The following is a 21,416-nucleotide window of genomic DNA, read 5'->3' as shown; positions in this document are numbered from 1 at the left end:
GAGGCACAGCACCTCTTTGCTTGGCTTTTCACGTGACAAAAGCTTACAATGTTTCCAGACATTAGGAGGATATAATTTAGTCTTTCCTCTAGCACAGCTGAACAAAATTTATTTTTTATTACTCAAGCTTATAAACTTCAAGTTTCACAACTTGTTACTGGGAATCTCACGTAAATTTTTGAGAGAGTTGACGAGTAGGAGGAAACTCTATAAATCCTCTCTCATATATAAACGAGATTTTAATTCACGTTTTCTTGTGTAGTAACTAATCTTACATACCCTAAAGTTAAGGCATTCAGAAATGATAAAACAGTGATCAATGTCATTCTTGGTGGGTTACGAGTTTTATGCTATATTCACTGATCAGAGAATTTTGTTTCAAATAAGTAAGTCATTTAAATATTTTTCCAGTATTTTCATATGATTGCTTTTTTCATTAATTGTATTATCAAAAAACTAAAAGCCTATTACTTCTGTTTATAATTTAGTTTTTCCTCTTTAAATGAATTACTACTTTTGCATGATCAGAACATTTTTATGTCACAATTCACTTTACAATGTCAGAATAACATTTTAATTATTCATGGCACATCTTTAACCATTTTTGTTTCACATTCTATTAATTTAATCTGAATTTTATCTTAACTCTTAAATAAATGTAAATATAACAAAAGAATACACCTTTTACTTTCAAATCAGAAGTCTATCATTTCACACTTGCTTTACTAAAATGCTCCAATAAGCAGATGAAATCACATATTTTAATTTTATTAAATATGCTATTTCAACTAAATTAGGAAAAGCATTTGGTGATTATACAATCATACATATTATATTATCAATTATTTTCTATACAGAAGAACCAACATGTTGAATGCATAGGATGAAAATGTAATCTTACAGTTTTAGATAGATGTATCTGCAAACAGTTCCACACACTTGGTTCCAATTTTGTACATTTCAAATTTCAAACCTGGTGTCTCCTCTGCTCTACTAGTATTAGTGTACTCATACTTTTAGCAGTGGCCATCAGGGACACTTTCATACTGTATACACCCTCTATGAGTATTTCATACTGTATATGCCCTTTATGTATATTCCTGTCATGATGCCCAGAGCCCCTGGAGGTAAGGACACCTGCCTACAATGGGAAAGTTAGCAGTAATTTAACACGGGCATCTTAAATTTAACATGGTCATGACTGATCTCCATATAAGTATATACCACTACACTCAAATGAAATATACCCCCAACTCAGACTATTTTAGCCAAAACCAAACAAATTATCTGCTAATTATACCTACAAAAATCTTCAAATTTGTGTCAAAACATCTCTTCAGACATTTGCCAGGAAATAACTACGTAACTGAATAAGGGAAAGAAGCGGTAATATTAAAAGAATTACCCACTACTGCCATAGTTTTGTCCCAGGAATTCAAATCTTATGTGACATTAGGAGAAGAAGAAAAAAAAAATTACTGACAAATTTCAAGAAGTGTAACAGCACATAAAGAATAGATTTAAAGATTTAAACTTTCAAAAAAAGTTTTTAAAAACCTTTAAACTTTGTAATTTCAAGACAGGCAATAACAGGAATTTTTTAAACTTATTAAACTACTGAGAACATATGCTAAATAATTATTTTTTAATGATCTGGGTATTTTTCAAATTTCCCTACTGTGTATACTGTGAGTTAGGTTAAAACTATTACAGATCATCACAAGTTCACACCACAGTTTGGGAAAAGAAATATGTTTTGATCAAAAATGAGGCTGTGCTGGGGTAGCAGGAAATGTATTGGGCAGGGGTGGGGGTGGGGGGTGTCTGGCATCCACCTATCTTAAATCAAACAAAATCAAGTGTTTTCTGACAAGCCTATACTACAACATAGGACCCCTCCCCACACACACACCCATAGAAAGCTACTGTTAAGGATTCTATAGTACAAAACTACAATAAAGTTCTCCTTAGCATTGAAACCAAAATATTAAAACATACTTTATTGTTTTTAATCTGAATCTCAAAATTCAAAGAAAGTCAAAAGGAATTCAAAACCTAGGTGACATATGTGTGAACAGAAGACAATTCATATACATATATATTTACTTAAAAAAAGAATTCACTAAAGCTTAAGATGTAGTTCTCTTCATTAGTTTAACCCAATGAAACTGAATGAGTAAAATTACTATTTTAAAAGAGAGAAAAAAATCCAACCCAGTAACCAGATTACATAACAGAAAAATGGATTAACTATGAAAGCATCAGTTACTCAAACAGCTGACTTACCCATAAAAAAATAAAACCATTAAGAATAAAAAAAAATCCATAAATCTAAAACTTCCCATCAAAAAATATTCCTGACCAAGATTATTTCACTGGTTAATTCTATCAAACAGTTAAGGAAAACATATACCAGATTTATACAAACTATCTACTTGGCATACAAATATTCTAGTATTACACAAAATAGAGGAAAAGAGGACAATTTCCAGTTCTGACAAAATTTTCAGCAAATCAAATTCAGTGATATATAAAAACAATAATACATTCTGACAAAGTAAAGTTTATCTAGGAATGTACGGTTAACATGAAAAATAATTAATGTAATTCAACCACATTAATAGTTTAAGAGAAAACCTATATGATTGTGGCAACAGATGCAGGAGTCAGTGATAAAATCAAATACCATTAATGATTTAGAATAAACAAACAAAACCAAGCAACAAAGAACTTTTTCAGCCAGATAAAGAGTATCTATGAAAGTCCTATCTATGATTATTAAAAAAAAAAAGACTGAAAGGAAGCAAAACTGTCTCTGTTCACATGGCTGTTTTTGTTTATGTAGAAAATCCTAAGGAATCTGCCCCCAAAAGGTACTACAGACAAGAAATAACAAGCACTGATGAGGATATGGAGAAACTATAACCCTTGCAAATCACTGATGGTAATGTAAAATGGTGAAGCCACCATGCAAATCAGTTTGGGAGCTTCTCAAAAAGCTAAATAAAGAAGACTCAGGCACTTGTAATACCAAAGTTCACTGCAGCATCATTCACAATAACCAAAAAGTGAAGAGAAGTCAAGTGTCCAACAATAGATGAACAGATAAATAAAATGTGGAATATTGCAATGGAATATTATTCAGCCATAAAAAAGAAGGAAATTCTAACACATGCTCCAACATAGATGTACTTCGAAAACATTATGCCAAGTGAAATAAGCCCAACACAAAACAACAAATACTGGAGAAGATTCCACATATATGAAATCTAAAATAGGCATATTTATACAGACGGAAAGGGCAGTATTTTTTTAGTTTTCTGTGGTTCACTTGCTTCCAGGATTTCCTTCAATAAATTTCCAGCTGCTTGGCGGAGGTCTAACTTCTGTTCTGCACAACTGGAACTACACAGGAGGCTGGGATGCACCCAAAAGCAAGGAAGCCACAAAAATACAACTCAGACACATTTTCAGGCTTTAAAGTATAACTTCTCTTCTGACTTTTACCTACTTTCAGTCATTTCCTGCTGCTTTTAAATAGTTTTTCTTTCAATATTTTATCAAGATTTGATCATTGGTATCTGAGGTTTTCTGTGAAAACCATAAGATATGTGATGGCATCACTTTAATTTTCAATTTCACCATTACCTGCGAAGTTATAAGCAGATCATAGCCTCTGTGAACCTTACGTACAGAACCTTACAAAATATGATAACTAATATTAACAGGTACAGACAGACAAGAGTTGGTCAAAGATGTTATTGGGCATGTATATGAGATCAAGTGAATGGTTAAAACTGTTGTCTTAAAAAAAAAAAAGAATAAACAGATTGGGAAACTTAGATAACAATTTCATTTACTATTTCAACAACTATTTACATGCATATATCACGGCAGTATTGCAGAAGACAACAGAGAAGTGAATGGTAAGAAGAAGAAAATACCAAATAATGGAAAATATAGGACAAGATGAGAAAAGGAAAGACACAGAGTAGCAACTGGAACTTAGTCATATCTTGGGGATGATAGAGAACACTCTCATCAGCCTAACCAATGTCTTCCTACCTGGGTAAGGTAAGAAAACTGGCTTAATTTCATCTGAGGAAGCAGAACTCTAATAGAAACAATAGTCAAACTGCAGACTAGAGAATGAGAAATTGGATACCTAGAGTCAATTATAAATCAAACAAGCTCAGTGAGAATGGGAAGGATAGAGAAAGAAAAGAAGATATTTTTCAAGATTAAGTGTGATAAGGCAGAGAACCTGGCATGAAGTTAAGTTCTGAAGGAAAAAGCTTTTAGGAAAACTTCTCTGCATAATGTGGTGACTACAGTAACTGTATTGGGAGAAAAAAGCAGTCAATACTACTGTGTGATAGCTTTCAGACATTTGTGCAAAAACCAGTGTGACATTTAGAATAATTCAAGTCCAGCTGAGCTTTCCTGAGTAAGATTAGAGAGCAGTGAAAGGCACTTCTGATGAAGAATAGTTTATACCCATATAACCCTGACCAATATCTCCAAGGTAATATTAGAGATCAGCGGAGGGGCAAACTCTAGCACATGTGCTGAGAAGCTGCCCCCTGTAGAATAAGGCAGCCCCTACTGACTTCAGTGACAAATTACGGATTAACTAAAGGGCAACTCTTCAAACCGTGGTAAGAATAAGATGTCTCTACAAATATTAGAACCTCATTTCAAGTATATATACTAAAAGAGAATTAATATGTATTTAACGATCCTGTAAGCTTATAGAACAAGAGAAGGGAAGGGGGAAAGAGACTGCACAAAAGACATTTTGCCTTAATTCAGTCATAAAAGAGGTCATCAAAATCCTCTTAATCACCATATTTGACATACAACCCACAGGAGGTAACTCTCTCGGCTAAATCTTTTCTTTATTTTTTATCACAATTGAAAATTTAACACCACTATGAATGAGATTTCAGTTTTTGTTTCCTTTTCCATTGCAACATGTCAGTGCATAGTACGACACAAACTGTAAACATATCAGCGTAAAGAAGAGAATCACCCATCCAATGGGCACTTAAGTGACTGTTCACCAATGAACACTGATTTAAAATCAACTAACAAAAAGAATATAAATGATCTTAGCTCTATAAAATTTCATTAAAATAGATTTTTATTTGCAGTTAACATAGAATAGTATTAAATAATAAGGAAGATACAAAAGTAAATTCCCCAAATAAAAATTATTTGTTACACTATATTACAATCTTGCCATTACACAGAAAACCAATCTACTAAGAGTAGTGACACTCCACTGTTACATGCATTTCTCTAAAAAACTAAATTAGACAACATTATAGGCTAATACATTTTGAAATATGCATTCAATTGATTAAAAAAAAACCCATGATGTAAAAAAGTAAAAAATTTAAATGGTTCAATAAAAATTAAAAAGACACATACTTCATAAAGCAGAAGAAAAACATACATATTTCATTTGTAGATTTATAAAAACATCAAAATATCACTGCTACAAATAACTTGCACAAGAGTAAAATCAATAAGATTCTCAAAATCTACTTTCTCCTCACAGGAAAGATTAAAATAACCCTGATAATACTCTTAGTCTAAAAAGCAATAATTTATTAAGGTATGAAACCAAATATGCAATAAATACCATGGTAAACTATTTAGTTCTCCAATCCAAAATATTAACTATGAATTCATGAGACTTTTATCAATATACATATCACACACAGCTAATGTTTTCATGGCAACATATGAGATCAAAACATAATGTTTTGCTTAAAACAATTAGCTGAGGAACTGAAGCACAAATACAAGGCTAATTGCTTCCTTTGGGATTTGGTTGTCAAACACAAGAAATGTCAATGCTTTACAGCCCTGGGATAATTAAAACCTTGTCACAAACCTATATTATCTAATGATTATTTATTTAAATCTAATTTGAAATATGAAACCAAAAGCATAAGCAACTAAAGAAAAAAGATAAATTAGACTTCATCAAAATTAAAAACTTTTGTGCTTCAAAGGACACCAGAAAGAAAATGAAAAGATAATCCACAGATGGGGAAAAAGTATTTACAAATCATGTTATCTCATAAAGGGCTAGTTTCCAGAATATATAAAGAATGTATATAGTTTAACAATAAAAAGACAACCTAACTAAAAACTGGACCAAGGATCTGGACAGACATTTGTCTAAAAAATACATGTAAATGGCCAATAAGCACATGAAATAATGCTCATCATTAGTCATTACGGAAATGAAAATCAAAACCACAATGAAATGTCATTTCATATCCAACAGGATGGCTAAAATACGAACAAGACTGACAGCATAACAATCAATGTCTGAAAAGACTGTGCAGAAATTGGCACTCTCATACACTGTGGTGAGACTAACATCCATTTCAACAGTTCCTCAGAGTGATACACAGAGTTACTGTACTAACTTGTAATTCTGTCCCTTATAAGCATACACCCAAAGGAAATGAAACTATAGTGCACATAAAACCTTACATAAGAATGTTCACTGCAGAAGCATTCCTAATAGCCTAAACATAGATACAATTCATCAACTGATAAATGGATAAACAAAATGAGGTACATAATGGAGTATTTTTTGGCCATAAAAATGAATGATACACACTACCACATGGGTGAACTCTGAAAATATTAAGTGAAAGAAGCCAGACACAAAGACAGATACTGTATGATTCCATTTACAAGAAGTATCCAGGGACTTCCCTGGCAATCCAGTGGTAAAGGCCCAATGTTCCCAATGCAGGGGGCCAGGTTCAATTCCTGGTCAGGGACCTAGATCCCACATGCCGTAAATAAAAAAAGGAGTTCTCGTTCAGCAACTAAAGATCTTGCACACCACAATTAAGACTTGGTGGGCGAGAGAGGGGGAGAGAGAGACAGACAAAGAAAAATAGAAAAGTCCAAAATAGGCAATTCATAAATAAGTATATTACTTGTTGCCTAAGGTATGAGAGGAGTGGAAACACTTCTAAAACTAGACAGCAATGATGATTACACAACTCTGAAACTCTGAATATACTAAAAATTCGCTAAAATAAAATACACGCCAAAAATACATACAATACAAAGACTGCTTCACTCAAACTAACTCAAATTATTTGCATCAATGGGGGAAAAAAATGGCCATAAATTACTTTTTCCATTTAATGGGAAAGTGTTAGTTGTTCAGTGGGGTCCAACTCTTTGTAACAATGGACTGTAGCCCACCAGGCTCCTCTTTCCATGGAATTCTCCAGGCAAGAATAATGCAGTGGGCTCTTTTCCCTTCTCAAGGGGATTTTCCTGACCCAAGGCTCAAACCTAGGTCTCCCACATTGTAGGCAGATTCTTTATCATCTGGGCCACCAGGAATTCTTTTTTTCTACTTATTACATCTCCAGAAATCAATTACCACATCTCCAGAAATCAATTACCACATTTTAAGTAGTAAAATTTTGTATAAGAGACTTTTGTAGCATCATTTGCTAACAATGTTACATTTATTATAAATATTCAACAGAGTAGTATAATTTGTTGAATATTTATATCAACTATGAATATTATTGAATTTTAAAAATATCACTTGGTTGAAAATTTGTTTTTTCAAACACATTAAAAAGTATAATAAAAGAAATCAATGATTATTAAATCTCTTCATGTATCTAGGAAATTTTCTTAGTTAATCAAGATACTAATTTTCTTAGTATTCATTTTAAAAATAGTTAATTGACTATATTAAAATAATCAAAAACTACATATGCCACTTGACTAGCAACCAATGCCTCAGTACTTCCCTCTCACTGTTGATGTACATTTAATAATTTTTAAATCTATCATCAGTAACCAAAACATTGTTAAATGTCTATATAATCACCATAGCACAAAAATCTAAAATAATATATAATGAAGTAAAACACATTCTGAGATTAATTCTACTTTCACTCAAAAATAAAAAATGTAAAGCACCATCTCATGAAATCAAAAGTTTATGATTTTGATTTACAGGCACCTATCAAATATTCTTACTGAAATGTTTATTACTAAGAAACAGAGTACGGTCTGATCAGAGTCTTTACATTGGCTTATTGTGATGAACTGGACTTATGAGGAGTAAAGTCAGGTATAGCTAAAGAATCTTCGTATTTGTACTAGTATCAATAGCTAGTAACAGCTATTACAAATATCTTATGAGAGGAAAATCCTGTTTCATTCACAAAATATATTAGTATGTCTTTCCATGAAGAATTTTCTTGATACAAAGAAAGAATCAGAAGATCAGAATAAGTATAAAGAGAAGAAATTCAAGTACCAGGTAAGAATTAAAAGAAATATAAGTTATAATTTACACAGGCTATTATTATAAATTTCATTAATATACATGCACACTTAAGTAACATGCAAAGTATTTAACATGGAGAATACAGACTTACCAAATACTTGATAGCCTTTTAAAAATCTCACTGATGGTTGAGACTCCCTAAAATAATAAACAAATAAACAAATACATGAGGAGTAATTTCTCAACTTCATAAGCTACCCCTGATTTGTAAAGTCTACCCAGGAATCCCATTTACATAATAGCAATTTGTTTTTCCACACTACTTTAAAACTCAAAGCACCTGCTGAACTTTGCCAAATGATTAACAAAATTTTTCCTAAACTTATAAATAATTCAAGATTTAAATGGAAAAGCTAATGAATTATCAGGATATCAACAGCTCTATAATGAATCAGATCTTAAAAATTACAGACCAAGACAACAGCATGGTAACAATTTCTTAGAAAAGCATTCATATGTTAAATTGTCCCTAATTATCATATACAATGTCAGCTCTGCATCCTAGTATCTAGTTACCAACACCTTTTAAGTAGCAGCTAGAAAATGTAACTCTAGCACCTACAGAATTGGGGATAACGAAATAGATGGGGCTTCCCTGAGAGCTCAGAGGTTAAGACTCCACCTGAAAATGTAGGAGACCCGGGTTCCATCCCTGGTCAGGAAGACGCCCTGGAGAGGGAAACGGCAGCCCACCCGAGTGCCCTTGCCTGGGGAACACCACCGACAGAGTAGCCTGGCGGGCCACAATCCACAGAGGGGGCAAAAGAGTCAGTAGGACTTAGTGACTAAATGAGATGGAAAGACACTTCAGAGTATTAAACTTTATTTAAAAATTAGCATAAGGAAGTATTTTTAAATCTACCCTATGTTGATACTAAAAAAATTTAAAAGATTTCAAAAAAAGGCATAAACTTACAAATTAATTTTATGACTTACAAAAGTTAGTTGTAAATAATTTTATAATAAACATAGTATGTATCTTTTCTGTCAAGCTTCAAGTCAAAATAATTTTCAAAACAAAGTTCAAAAATTCAAGATTTAAGCACTAAATATTATAGTCTCTTGTTTGCCAGGCACATTGCTCAAGATTTGAATAAGGTTATGTATCTCTTTTTTAATCACCTTATTCACTCTCCATTTCACAGATTACAATACAAACCCAAGTCTTAGAGAGATTCATTCACTTGCTTATATACAGTAGCTGTCGTTGACTGCACAACCCAATGTCTTTAAAGCATCATACTATGACTCCTCAAACACAAAACAAGTAAGACAGAATGTGACAGAGTATATAGTAAAACTGCCTCTTTTAGAATTACATTTTTTAAAAGATGTTTTTTAATTTCTTTTTAAAAGAACCAACAGAATAAAAAAAATCATCTACTTTAACTAGCAGAAAATACCATTCAAAAATTACAATACCATAAATACAAATAAAATAAAAACATTTTCTATCACCACTACTGTTAAAATCAAAATCAATCAAATCAATCACATCCATCCACAGGCCATGGAAAAGGAGGAAGAAAAAAGTATGTTAGAGACCTAAACAATGAAGCTGTGAGATGACAGGAGAATATCATCATGACTTTGAGGCAGATGAAGATTTCTTAAACTAAACAAGACAAAGATAAACACAGCAAATTGGACTTCCTTAAAAAGTTGTGTTCTTCAAATGAAAATGCAAGCTACAGAGTAGGAAAGATATTCTCAATGCACATGTCCAAAGGACTCAGGTACAAAATGCTTTTTTTAAAAAGAGAAAAAAAAAAATTCTAAATCACCAAGAAAAAGACAACCCGATTTTTAAGATGAAGACCAAACAAAATTTTATAAAAAATAATTTCAAAAACCAACAAACATACTGAAACAGTCCTCAATATCACTAGTCCTCAAGAAAACACAGATAACCAACACAAAATACTTCTACCCACCAAGATGACTGGGTTTTAACTGAAAAATCAAGGAATACCAAGCATAAGCAAGCATGTGCAGCAAACGGCATTCTCACGCACTGCACGGAGAAATGGAAATTGATATAACCAGTATGGAAAATTATTTGGAAATATCTATTAAAGGTGAAGGCTTTAAGGGCTTCCTTGGTGGCTCAGATGGTAAAGCATCTGCCTGCAATGCAGGAGACCTAGGTTTGATCCCTGGGTCAGGAAGGTCCCCTGGAGAAGGAAATGGCAACCCACTCTAGTACTCTTGCCTGGAAAATTCCACTGATGGAGGAGCCTGGTAGGCTACAGTCCATGGGATTGCAAAGAGTTGGACACAACTGAGCATCTTCACTACAGGTGAAAATACATATACCCAATAACTAAACAGTACAACTCCTGGGTATATGTAGTCAATAGAAATGTGCATGTTTGTGCACAGAAAGGTATGTACAAGATTTATCACAGCAGCATTATTTAAACAATCCAAAACTACACATGACCCAAATGTCCATTGGCAGCAGACAGGAGAAATAAATTTTAGTATATTCATACAAGGGTATCCTACACCTCAGTGAAAATGAGAAAACTAATGCCATACACAAAATAGGATACATACATAAATAGGACACATCTCACAAACACAATGCTGTATGAAAGAAGCTGGGTGGGGGGAAAAGAAGCGCATATATAATTCTAGCCAATCAAATTCAAAAACAAGCCAACTAATCTCTGATCACAAAGTCACAATAGTAAACTCTGCAGTGAACAAGTTATTTGACTTGGGACAGGTCACAAGGAGGCTTTAATTGATACCTTGAACTAGGGTATGGTTACAAATTTGTGTGTGTGTGTGTGTGTGTGTGTTCACTTTGCAAAAGTTCATCAATATACAAAAGCTCATCTATACTTTTCTGTATATAAATTATACTTCAATTATTATTTTTTAAGCTTATTTTTATAAAATAGATGAAAAATCACTTCTCAGTTAAGTAACTCCAGGTCATCATAGTAATGGTCTATACCTCAATAATTTGAAACTCTGGATCTCCTAACAATGTACTTATTTCTATAAGCTGCATAAAAGTAAATTAAATGCATCTAGTTATTTTGTATTAATAAGTTCTAAGAACAGTTTCAATGTAAAAATAAACTTTACCAAGAAATGATTCCTTATGATTTTCTACTAATAGTAAATGAAGTTTTGCATGCGGTCCTGCTAATGAATATTTCTACATTGGCTCAACTTACGTTCACAAGTGTATAACTTCACACATATTAAAAGTGTTAATAACTAACTCTGAAGTTGATTCTAAAAGCAATCAGGTGGCCAAGTCAGGAATCCATAAAAATTCATAAAACCTTTAAGACACACTACTTGGACCAGTTTCTCAGAAAATTTTAAGACTTTTAAAAACCAATAACCATTTGAAGAAAAGTCTTCTGGATAATCATTCCTACATACCTAAAAAATTTTACATTGATACTTACAATGATACCTTCTTTAATAAAAATATAGTTTTATCTGTGTGTCATTTTATCTGTCTTTCCATTATATTTACCTAATAACTTTTTTTAATCTTACCAACTTCTCTCTAAATTAAATATCATTATTTGGTCAGATCTGAGAGCTTTTATCATTGATGGAAAGCCGTCTTATTACTCACAACAACCTATTTGTCTTTAGCCCTGGCGAAGAGTCGCCATATCAGAGAAGGCAGTGGCACCCACTCCAGTGCTCTTGCCTGGAAAGTCCCATGGATGGAGGAGCCTGGTGGGCTGCAGTCCATGGGGTCGCGAAGAGTCGGACACGACTGAGCGACTTCACTTTCACCTTTCACTTTCGTGCATTGGAGAAGGAAATGGCAACCCACTCCAGTGTCCTTGCCTGGAGGATCCCAGGGACAGGGGAGCCTGGTGGGCTGCCGTCTACGGGGTCACACAGAGTTGGACACGACTGACGTGACTTAGCAGCAGCAGCAGCAGAGCTGCCATGTAAGTCTCGAAGATAAAGTTCAGAAGAACAGAATGGCATAGGCCCCAAGAGGTCAGTTCCCCGAACAATTCCCAGAGGAATCCTTCAGACAAACTTTACTCAAGATGACTCAGTGAAACCTCACAGTAACTCTCCTCAGCCGTGGGGTGCCTCAGCTCTGAACCAGGCCTGACAGCGCTCTCTCCAGGCCTCCAGTCAGCACTGAACTGTGGCTCTGAGGCCCAAGGTGGTGCCAGCAGCACCTTCCCCAGACTGGCTGTTTTCATCAGTCAGCCCGCTCTCGGCCAACACCTGCTTCTTCTAGTTCAGATACTTGCCTCTCCAAACTGCGAGTGTTCACTAAGAACAAACTAAGACACGCGGTTTCCACTCTGGGTAACTTCAGAAATGAACAAAAGAATTAACTTGAGAGGCACTTTAGAACATACAGGGGGAAAAAAATCTCCCTCAAGAGAAGTTTGTCTCATCTACCAAAAAGATAACCCAATTACTGAATGTAAGGAGACCTCCCCAGAGGTCACACATCTCACCAAAACAAGAGAGACAAACACCAACAGAAGGACCTGAATCTCCCTTAAGGGTCTATTTTGAAGCAGAGAGCCAAGAGAGCTCACCCTAAATCTAAAGAACCTACAGGACTGGATACAGGTTTGCTAGGAAAACTATCTAACTTCACAGTTCCTGGTAATATACTAATGATCCCAGAGAGGACAGTAAAGGTGTAAACAGAATAGTCTTCCCCTAAAGCAAAAACGGATCCAGTGAATTCAGTGACTACACACTGTTCAATCAGCAATAAATCTAATAAAAATTGCTCATGAATGGTAACTATATTTATATAAATACTGGTGTTTGAAAAACTAGCATCTTTATATAGTGCTAATAATATGTCTTCTTAGGATTCTGTTATTTTTTGTTGTTTTCTACTTTAATTTTAGAGGTGGAAAAGTTAGAGCCAGACTGGTGCAAAGTACTTAAAAAGCAAGGTTACAGCTAGTCAATATTTGTAAGTTGTTACATAGATATCAGATCTTAAATTATCTGAAACAAAGCGTTTCAAATCACTTTTCAAACTGCCCACCACACATTCAATTTAGTCAAATTACAAACCAACCCAGTCCAAATTAAGTTTACCCCTACCTTATAGAGAACTAAATGCTATTTTATCTTCCACATGTTCCAAAAGCTTCAGCTGTTATAATTTTTTGTAAAAGACGTAAATTTCTACTTTAAAAACCTCATGCTGCACTCTACTTTCATAATAAAGACACAGCGCTCGGTACTTACCCTCTCAAGCTTCTTGCCTGATGGCTGCAAATCTACAAAGGATGCTTACACAATACCTCAAGAAGTTTCAAAAACCTCTCTCAAAGTTCTGATGACAGTCTCATAGATACTACCATCAAATTTAAAGAGAAACTCTGAAGTTATGCTCTGATCATTTTTCTTCAACATTTCCACAATCCTTAAAAGTATTTCTAAATTCCTCACAGTTCTAGTCAACTGCCAATTTTTACAACATACTTCTTATTAAGTCTGGGTCTTATATCTTTAATAACCCTTAAATCAACACAAGTCCCAGCTGATCATTTTATTGCAGTAACATATAACCACTGTAGAGAATGTCCTCCTCTTGCAGTTCAACTGCACAGCTATTATTTAGTTGCTAAGTCGTATCCAACTCTCTGTGATATCATGGACTGCAGCATGCCTGGCTTCCCTGTCCTTCACTATTTCTCGGAATTTGCTCAAACTCATGTCCATTCAGTCAGTGATGCCATCCAACCATCTCATCTTCTGTTACCTTCTCTTCCTGCCCTCTATCTTTCCCAGCATCACAGTCTTTTCCAATGAGTTGGCTCTTTTCATCAAGTGACCAAAGTACTGGAGTTTCAGCTTCATTATCAGTCCTTCAAATGATATTCAGGACTGATTTCCTTTAGGATTGACTGGTTTGATCTCCATGTAGTCCAAGGGACTCTCAAGAGTCTTCTCCAACACCACACTTCAAAAGCATCAATTCTTCATCACTCAGCCTTCTTTATGGCCCAACTCTCATATCTGTACATGAATACTGGAAAAATCATAGCTTTGACTATCTGCACCCCTTTGTCAGCAAAGTGATGTTTCTGCTTTTTAATACACTGTCTAGGTTTGTCTTAGCTTTTCTTCCAAGGAGCAAGCGTCTTTTAAATTTCATGACTGCAGTCATTGTCCTCAGTGATTTTGGAGCCCAAGAAAATAAATTCTGCCACTGTTTCCATTTTCCCCCATCTATCTGCCATGAAGTGATGGGACCAGATGCCATGATCTTCATTTTTTGAATGTTGAGAGTTTTAAGCCAGCTTTTTCACTCTCCTCTTTCACTTTCATCATCTCTTTAGTTCCTCTTAGCTTCCTGCCATGAGGGTGGTATCATCTGCATATCTGAGGTTATTGATATTTCTCCCAAATTATTACTATTATCAATAATAATTGATATTATTCTAGCTTGTGACTCATCCAGCCTAGCATTTTGCATGATGTCCTCAGCATATAAGTTAAATAAACAAGTTAACAATGTACAGCCTTGATGCACTCCTTTCCCAATTTTGAATCAGTCCATCATTCCATGTCCAGTTCTATCTGTTGCTTCTTGATCTGCACACAGGTTTCTCAGGAGACAGACAGGATGGTCTGGTATTTCCATCTCTTTAAGAATTTTCCACAGTTTGTTGTGATCCACACAGTCAAAGCAGCAACTATAAAATAAATATGGCAAAAAACACCCTTTGGAAAAAGGGTAATTACCTAGCTATACATAGAAGAGAGGAAACAAAAATACTACCAACACTGTAAAAGCTCCACAAAAAGGAACATTTAATCATAGTGCAATTTAGTTTTGGTACACTATTCATCCCTTTTGGGATTCCCTGGTGGCTTAGATGGTAAAGCATCTGCCTACAATGCAGGAGACCCGGGTTTGACCCCTGGGTCATGAAGATCCCCTGGAGAAGGAAATGGCAACCCACTCCAGTATTCTTGCCTGGAAAACCCCATGGACGGAGGAGCCTTGTAGGCTATAGTCCATGGGATCGCAAAGAGACAGACACGACTGAGAAACTTCACTTTTCACCTTCTTACCTTCATCCCTTTTACGGATCACAGTCTTGTGGCAAAAGGGCTTGCATAACTCAATGAAGCTATGAGTCATGCAGTGCAAGGCCACCCAAGACAGACAGGTCACAGTTAAGATTTCTGACAAAACATGGTTCACCAGAAATGGAAATGTCAACCCACTCCAGTATTCTTGCCTGGAGAACCCCATGGACAATATGAAAAGGTAAAAAGACGCGACTCCAAAAGATGAGCCTCCAGGTCAGAAGGTGTCTAGTATGCCACTGGGGAAGAGCAGAGGGCAATTACTAATAGCTCCAATAAGCATGAAGCGGCTGGGCCAAAGTGGAAACGATGCTAAGCTGCGGATGTGTCTGGTGGTGAAAGTAAAGTCCTATGCTGTAAAGAATAATATCGCACAGGAACCTGGAATGTCAATGAAGGTAAATTAGATGTGGTCAGACAAGAGATGGCAAGATTGAACATCGGCATCTTAGCAATCGGTGAACGAAAATGGATGGGAATGAGAGAATTTAATTCAAATGACCATCATATTCTTGTTTAGCCACAAAGTCATGTCTGACTCTTTTGAGACCCCATGGACTGCAGCCTGCAGGGCTCCTCTGTCTATGAGATTTCCCAGGCAAGAATACTGGAGTGGGTTGCCATTTGCTTTTCCAGAGGATCTCTCAGACCCAGGGATCAAACTCACATCTCCTGCATCTCTTGCACTGGCAGACAGATTCTTTATCACTGAGCAACCAGTTGGTACAAAAGTAATTGTGGTTTAAGACTGCAAATTTTAAATCGTAACTAGGTTACAGAGTCAGACATGACTAGAGGACTGAACAGCAACAACTAGACTCAAACACATCTTTATTAATCAAAGGAGAAATCATTCCAATCAATACATTTTTGCCAACAAGAAAAAAGTTGGTTTATTCCTGTAGCTTAAAAATCCAGGCTTCTGGATTCAACGAACTCTTGGAAAGCATTTTCTGCCACCTGGTCGTTGTGGAAGTGTTTTCCCTGCAAAAAAAGTTGTCAAGATGCTTGAAGAAGTGGTTGTCAGTTGGCAAGAGATCAGGTGAGTATGGTGTATAAGGCAAAACTTCACAACCCAAGTCATTCAACTTTTGAAGCACTGGTTGTACAACACGCAGTAGGCCATTGTCAGGGAGAATTGGACCCTTTCTCTTGACCAAGACCAGCTGCAGGCATTTGGAGCATGTCATCAATCTGCTGAGCATACTTCTTAGATGTGATGGTTTCATCAGGATTCAGAAAGCTGCAGTGGCTCAGAACATCAGCAGATCACCAAACAGTGACAGTGACCTTTTTCTGGTGCAAGCTTGGCTTTGGGAAGTACTTCGGAGCTTCTTCTCGGTTCAACCACTGAGTTGGTGGTTGCTGGTCATTGGATAAAATCCACTTTTCGTCTCATATCACAATCCAGTCAAGAAATGGTTCACTGCTGTTGCAAAATAAGAGAAGACAACACATGAAGATAACGATTTTTTTTTTTTTCGGTCAGCTTATGAGGCACCCATTTATCAAGCTTTTTCACCATTCCAATTTGCTTCAAGTGCATAATGACCGTAGAATGGCTGACACTGAGTTCCTCGGCAAATTCTCCTGGAGTTGTAAGAGGATCAGTTTCAATGATTCTCTCAATAGGTCGTTGTCACCTTCCTATGGCCAGCCACTGCACTCCTATCTTCAAGGTTCTCATCTCCTTAGAAAAACTTCTTGAACTACCACTTCACTGTACGTTCGTTAGCAATTCCTGGGCCAAATGCACTGTTGATGCTGCAAGTTGACTCTACTGCTTTACGACCCATTTTGTACTCAAGTAAGAAAACTGCTTGAACTTGCTTTTTGTCTAACATCATTTCCATAGTCTCAAATAAATATAAACAGCAAGCAATTCCATTAACAACAAAAAAATACAAGAAATGCACTTTAAAATGATGTGTTAACATAACCACATTTACTTAATGTATTCCAACATCAAATGGCAAATTTCAACAATGCAAAAACTGCAGTTACTGCACCAACCTAACACACAAAAGTTGTAATGCTGAGTCAAGAAATGAATAGATATAGCAGGCAACACTAATTTTAAAAGCTACTGTAAGAACACAGACATTCCAAGTCCAAATACTCCAGCTAATGAAAACTCTCACCAAAGGGGAAAAAAATCCACAAAACATAAAACTGTAAAGTAATATTCCAAAATAAATCTGTAACAGCCTTTATACATATTTTTAACATCTTGAACCAAAATTCAAAACTATAAATGGACAAAACACAACAAGATATGAAATAAGAATTGACTGCACTCAGGCAGAGGGGATGGAGAAAAAGACAAATCACTTTAAAAATAAGTAACAAAAGGACCTCCCTGGCAGTCCAGTGGTTAAGACTCCAAGCTTTCATCACAGGGGCCACAGGTTAAATCCTTCGTTGGGGAACTAAGACCTCATCCACATGATGGTATGGATAAAAAATAAGAAATAAAAAGGAAGGTTGGATTCAAGTAAAAATACAAAGGAAAATAAGGAACAAGAGATCAGCCAGAAGAATAAAAATATTGAAGAAAAAAATGACTGGAGAAAGAAATTAACATAGATCTGTAAAGAAGCTGTAACATATGTATAACAGAAAACTGAAGAATAGAAGTAAAATAAAAAAACTAATATTTAAAACTATAACTTATAAAGTATCTCCAAAACAAAAACAAATGTGTATTTACTTGTAAGCTGTGGTGGGCAGGAGGAACTACAAGATATGTGAATTTTAGCAACAAACATACTGTATACTTGGAAAACCCAGAATAACAAACTACAAAACATAGCCTAGTAAAACTTCAAAAGAAGTAAGGAAAAAAATCTTTGGATCCTCCAGACAAAAACACAAAGCCTCTTACACAGGACAGAAAGCAAGGTTGGCATCAGGTTTCTAAATAGCAACATTCAAAATAAAAGTATAGCATCTTTTTCAAGAAACCCTGGTAATGAAAGTATAAACCAAGGATTTTATATCCAGTCAGGTACCTTTATAACTATGAAGGCTATTATAGAACTAGAGAGTTAAACATGCAAGAACTCTGGGAATGTATTATTCAGAGCCTACTCAGAGCAATCTACAAAAGAATGAGATTTACCTCATTAAAACTGGACAGTGAAAACTTCGGCAAAAACGTTACTAAACAATGGGATAAACACTGAACATATTTAATTTTAGATATATTACTAAAACAAAGATATGGAAAAAGAATGAAGATGGAAATTTAAATATTGTATTCTCTGACAAATTTTAAAGGAAATTTTTTTTAATATGAAGGAAACAGAAGTAAAAAACTAAACAATCTGCTCACTGGCATTGAACAGGTAGTAACTGAATGTCAAAGGATACTCATTTAATTTAGACAAAGCAATTATCAGCAGTCTAAGTTCTTTGCCTAAAGGGACCCTAATGATATTATATGAAAATATTATAAAGTTAGCCATTAAAACAAAAATATCAACTAAGAAAATAATCTTCAAAAAGAGTAAAGAAACAGTCCATAGGAAAAGAAGAAAAAAGTAAATACAGTACAAAACAGTAAATGCAGTGTATAAATTAGAAGAAATACTGTCATGTCAAGATATAAAAATAGGCTTAACTCTATTTCCCAGGTGGCTCAGAGGTAAAGAATCTGTCTGCAATGCAGGAGACATGGGTTTGATCCCTGGGTCAAGAAGGTCCCCTGGAGAAGGAAATAGAAACGGTAAAAGCATCTGCCTACAATGCGGGAGACCTGGGTTCGATCCCTGGGTGGGGAAGATCCTGGAGAAGGAAATGGCAACACACTCCAGTACTCTTGCCTGGAAAATCCCATGGATGAAGGAGCCTCATAGGCTATAGTCCATGGGACCGTGAAGAGTCGGATACGACTGAGAGACTTTACTTCACCAGTATTCTTGCCTGGAAAACCCCATGGATAGAGGGGCCTAGAGGGCCACAGTCCATGGGGGTCACAAAGACTCAAGCAACTAAACAACAACAGCTCTTCTATTAAAAGGAAAAAGCTTCAAACTACTTATTTGAAAACAGTATTTACAAAAAGAACAAATATATATATATATATATTTAAGATTAAACATAAATGTGTAAAATTCCTATAAGGAAAGCTATAAAACACTTATGAAAGATACAAATGAAAAGACACCCCCTATTCTTTTGGAAAGGATGACTAAGCTTCATAAAGACACCGATTTCCCGAAGTTGGGCTTCCCTGAGAGCTCAGTTGGTCAAGAATCCACCTGCAACGCAGGAGACCCCGTCTGATTCCTATTTGGAGAAGGGATAGGCTACCCACTCCAGTATTCTTGGGCTTTCCTCGTGCCTCAGCTGGTAAAGAATCCACCTGCAATGTGGGAGAGATTGGGTTGGGAAGATCCCCTACAGAAGGGAAAGAAAGGCTACCCACTCCAGTATTCTGGCCTGGAGAAGTCCTATACAGTCCATGGGGTCATAGAGTCAAGACATGACTAAGCGACTTTCACTTTCACTTTCCTAAGTTAGTGATCAACATTATACAAATAAAAATACCAACAAATGTTTTCCTAGAGCTCAACAAGCTGATGTTCAACTTCACTCATAGAGAATATGTACACATAGTATTCTGCTTGTATAAAATAATAATAGGAATAAATACACAAAGAGCAATGCATGAACATATAATATTTTGTTTCTAATATAAACATATAATGCTTATTTTTTTAAAAGGAAACACAAGGATAATCCAGAAACTAATGAAATCGGTAACCTACAGAGACTGAAAAGAGAAAACAGGGAAGGAGAAGGAAGTAAGACTTTTGAGAATGCCTGTTTATATAGTTTTGACTCAGCCATTTTACTATTTTATAAGTCTCAAAAAAATTTTTAAATGACTCAATGATGGAGGGAAGGCTAAAACCAAATACAAGCAAAAACAAATGACCCTTAGGGTTTATCAAAGTAGTGACATAAAAATATTTAATTAGTTAAAATAATTTATGAGCACAGTACTCTGATATATACCTTCACTGGGGAATAACATGAACAACACTACACAGAAATCTTAAACTGTCCTCATTACTAGGTTTACTGCTGGCAGTGGTTTGGTGTGCCAATTTCAGTATTATTATACCATGTACATTACAGGACAAAGAAAATGAATACATGTATACTGATGTTACTGTTGACCAAGATCCTCACCTTGGGAGAACCTTGGGTACTGGGTACAATCAGTACCCAAATATTAGTTTTTTTGAGTATAATTCCTGGCTTCCTGTCCCATGAACAGACTCCCCAGAAGCCTGACCAGTAATATATAACATCTTCTGACCTCTCAAGGCAGTTTGTAAGTATTTAAGAATAGGAATGGGGATTCCTGGACAAACAGCTGTTTCCAGATCGAGGGGCAGTGAAAGCAAAAGGTAATAAGAATGGAACACTTTGTTATGCCAGAAAGTAAACAGTGCTCTAAAATAATGGAGTATATCAAAGAAACATAAAAATCAGATTGAATGAGTTCCTACTACTAAATTTTAACATTCTGAGACTTGAAAAGAAATATAACAGTAATAGATCTCAAACCCACTGAACAAAAAAGAATCCACGAACCCACAAATGACAGTTTAAAAAAAAGGAGAGCACAAACTCTGCCAGCTAATAAATGTAGAAAGAATAACAAACTAGAAAATCATCATTTTTTAAGCATCAATATAAACAATGGTTTAGGTAAAAATTAACAAAGGATATTAAAATCATTGGTTAAAAGGTTATTTAGAAACAGTACTAATTCAGCCTGAAGGTATGGGTTATTTACCAAAGAGAAAAATACCTTTGTAATACCTTTACAATAGAGAAATTTGGCAGCACCAGAAAAACTAATCTACTTTAATCACATAATACTTTTACAATAGAGAAATTTGGCAGCACCAGATAAACCAAATAATCTACTTTAATCACATAACACCTTTACAATAGAGAAATTTAG

General features: G+C 35.2%; 1 protein-coding gene across 3 annotated transcripts in view; it reads right to left on the bottom strand.

Annotated features, from left to right (window-relative positions):
• FBXW7 (F-box and WD repeat domain containing 7) overlaps positions 1 to 21,416 on the bottom strand; it is a 218,721-nt gene that overhangs the window by 145,390 nt on the left and 51,915 nt on the right. For 2 of the 3 annotated variants that reach the window (XM_070474751.1, XM_070474753.1), the window contains exon 2: positions 8,448 to 8,494. The exons of the other annotated variant lie outside the window; for it this stretch is intronic. The gene's annotated coding sequence lies outside the window, so the exon portion shown is untranslated. The remainder of the gene's footprint in view (positions 1 to 8,447; positions 8,495 to 21,416) is intronic. 3 annotated transcript variants of the gene reach the window in all.

This window comes from Odocoileus virginianus, chromosome 12 (genome assembly GCF_023699985.2).
Source record: "Odocoileus virginianus isolate 20LAN1187 ecotype Illinois chromosome 12, Ovbor_1.2, whole genome shotgun sequence".
In the NCBI taxonomy this organism is placed as follows: domain Eukaryota; kingdom Metazoa; phylum Chordata; class Mammalia; order Artiodactyla; family Cervidae; genus Odocoileus; species Odocoileus virginianus.
Note: the sequence above shows the minus strand (reverse complement) of the source record. Positions and strands in the feature narration are given on the sequence as shown.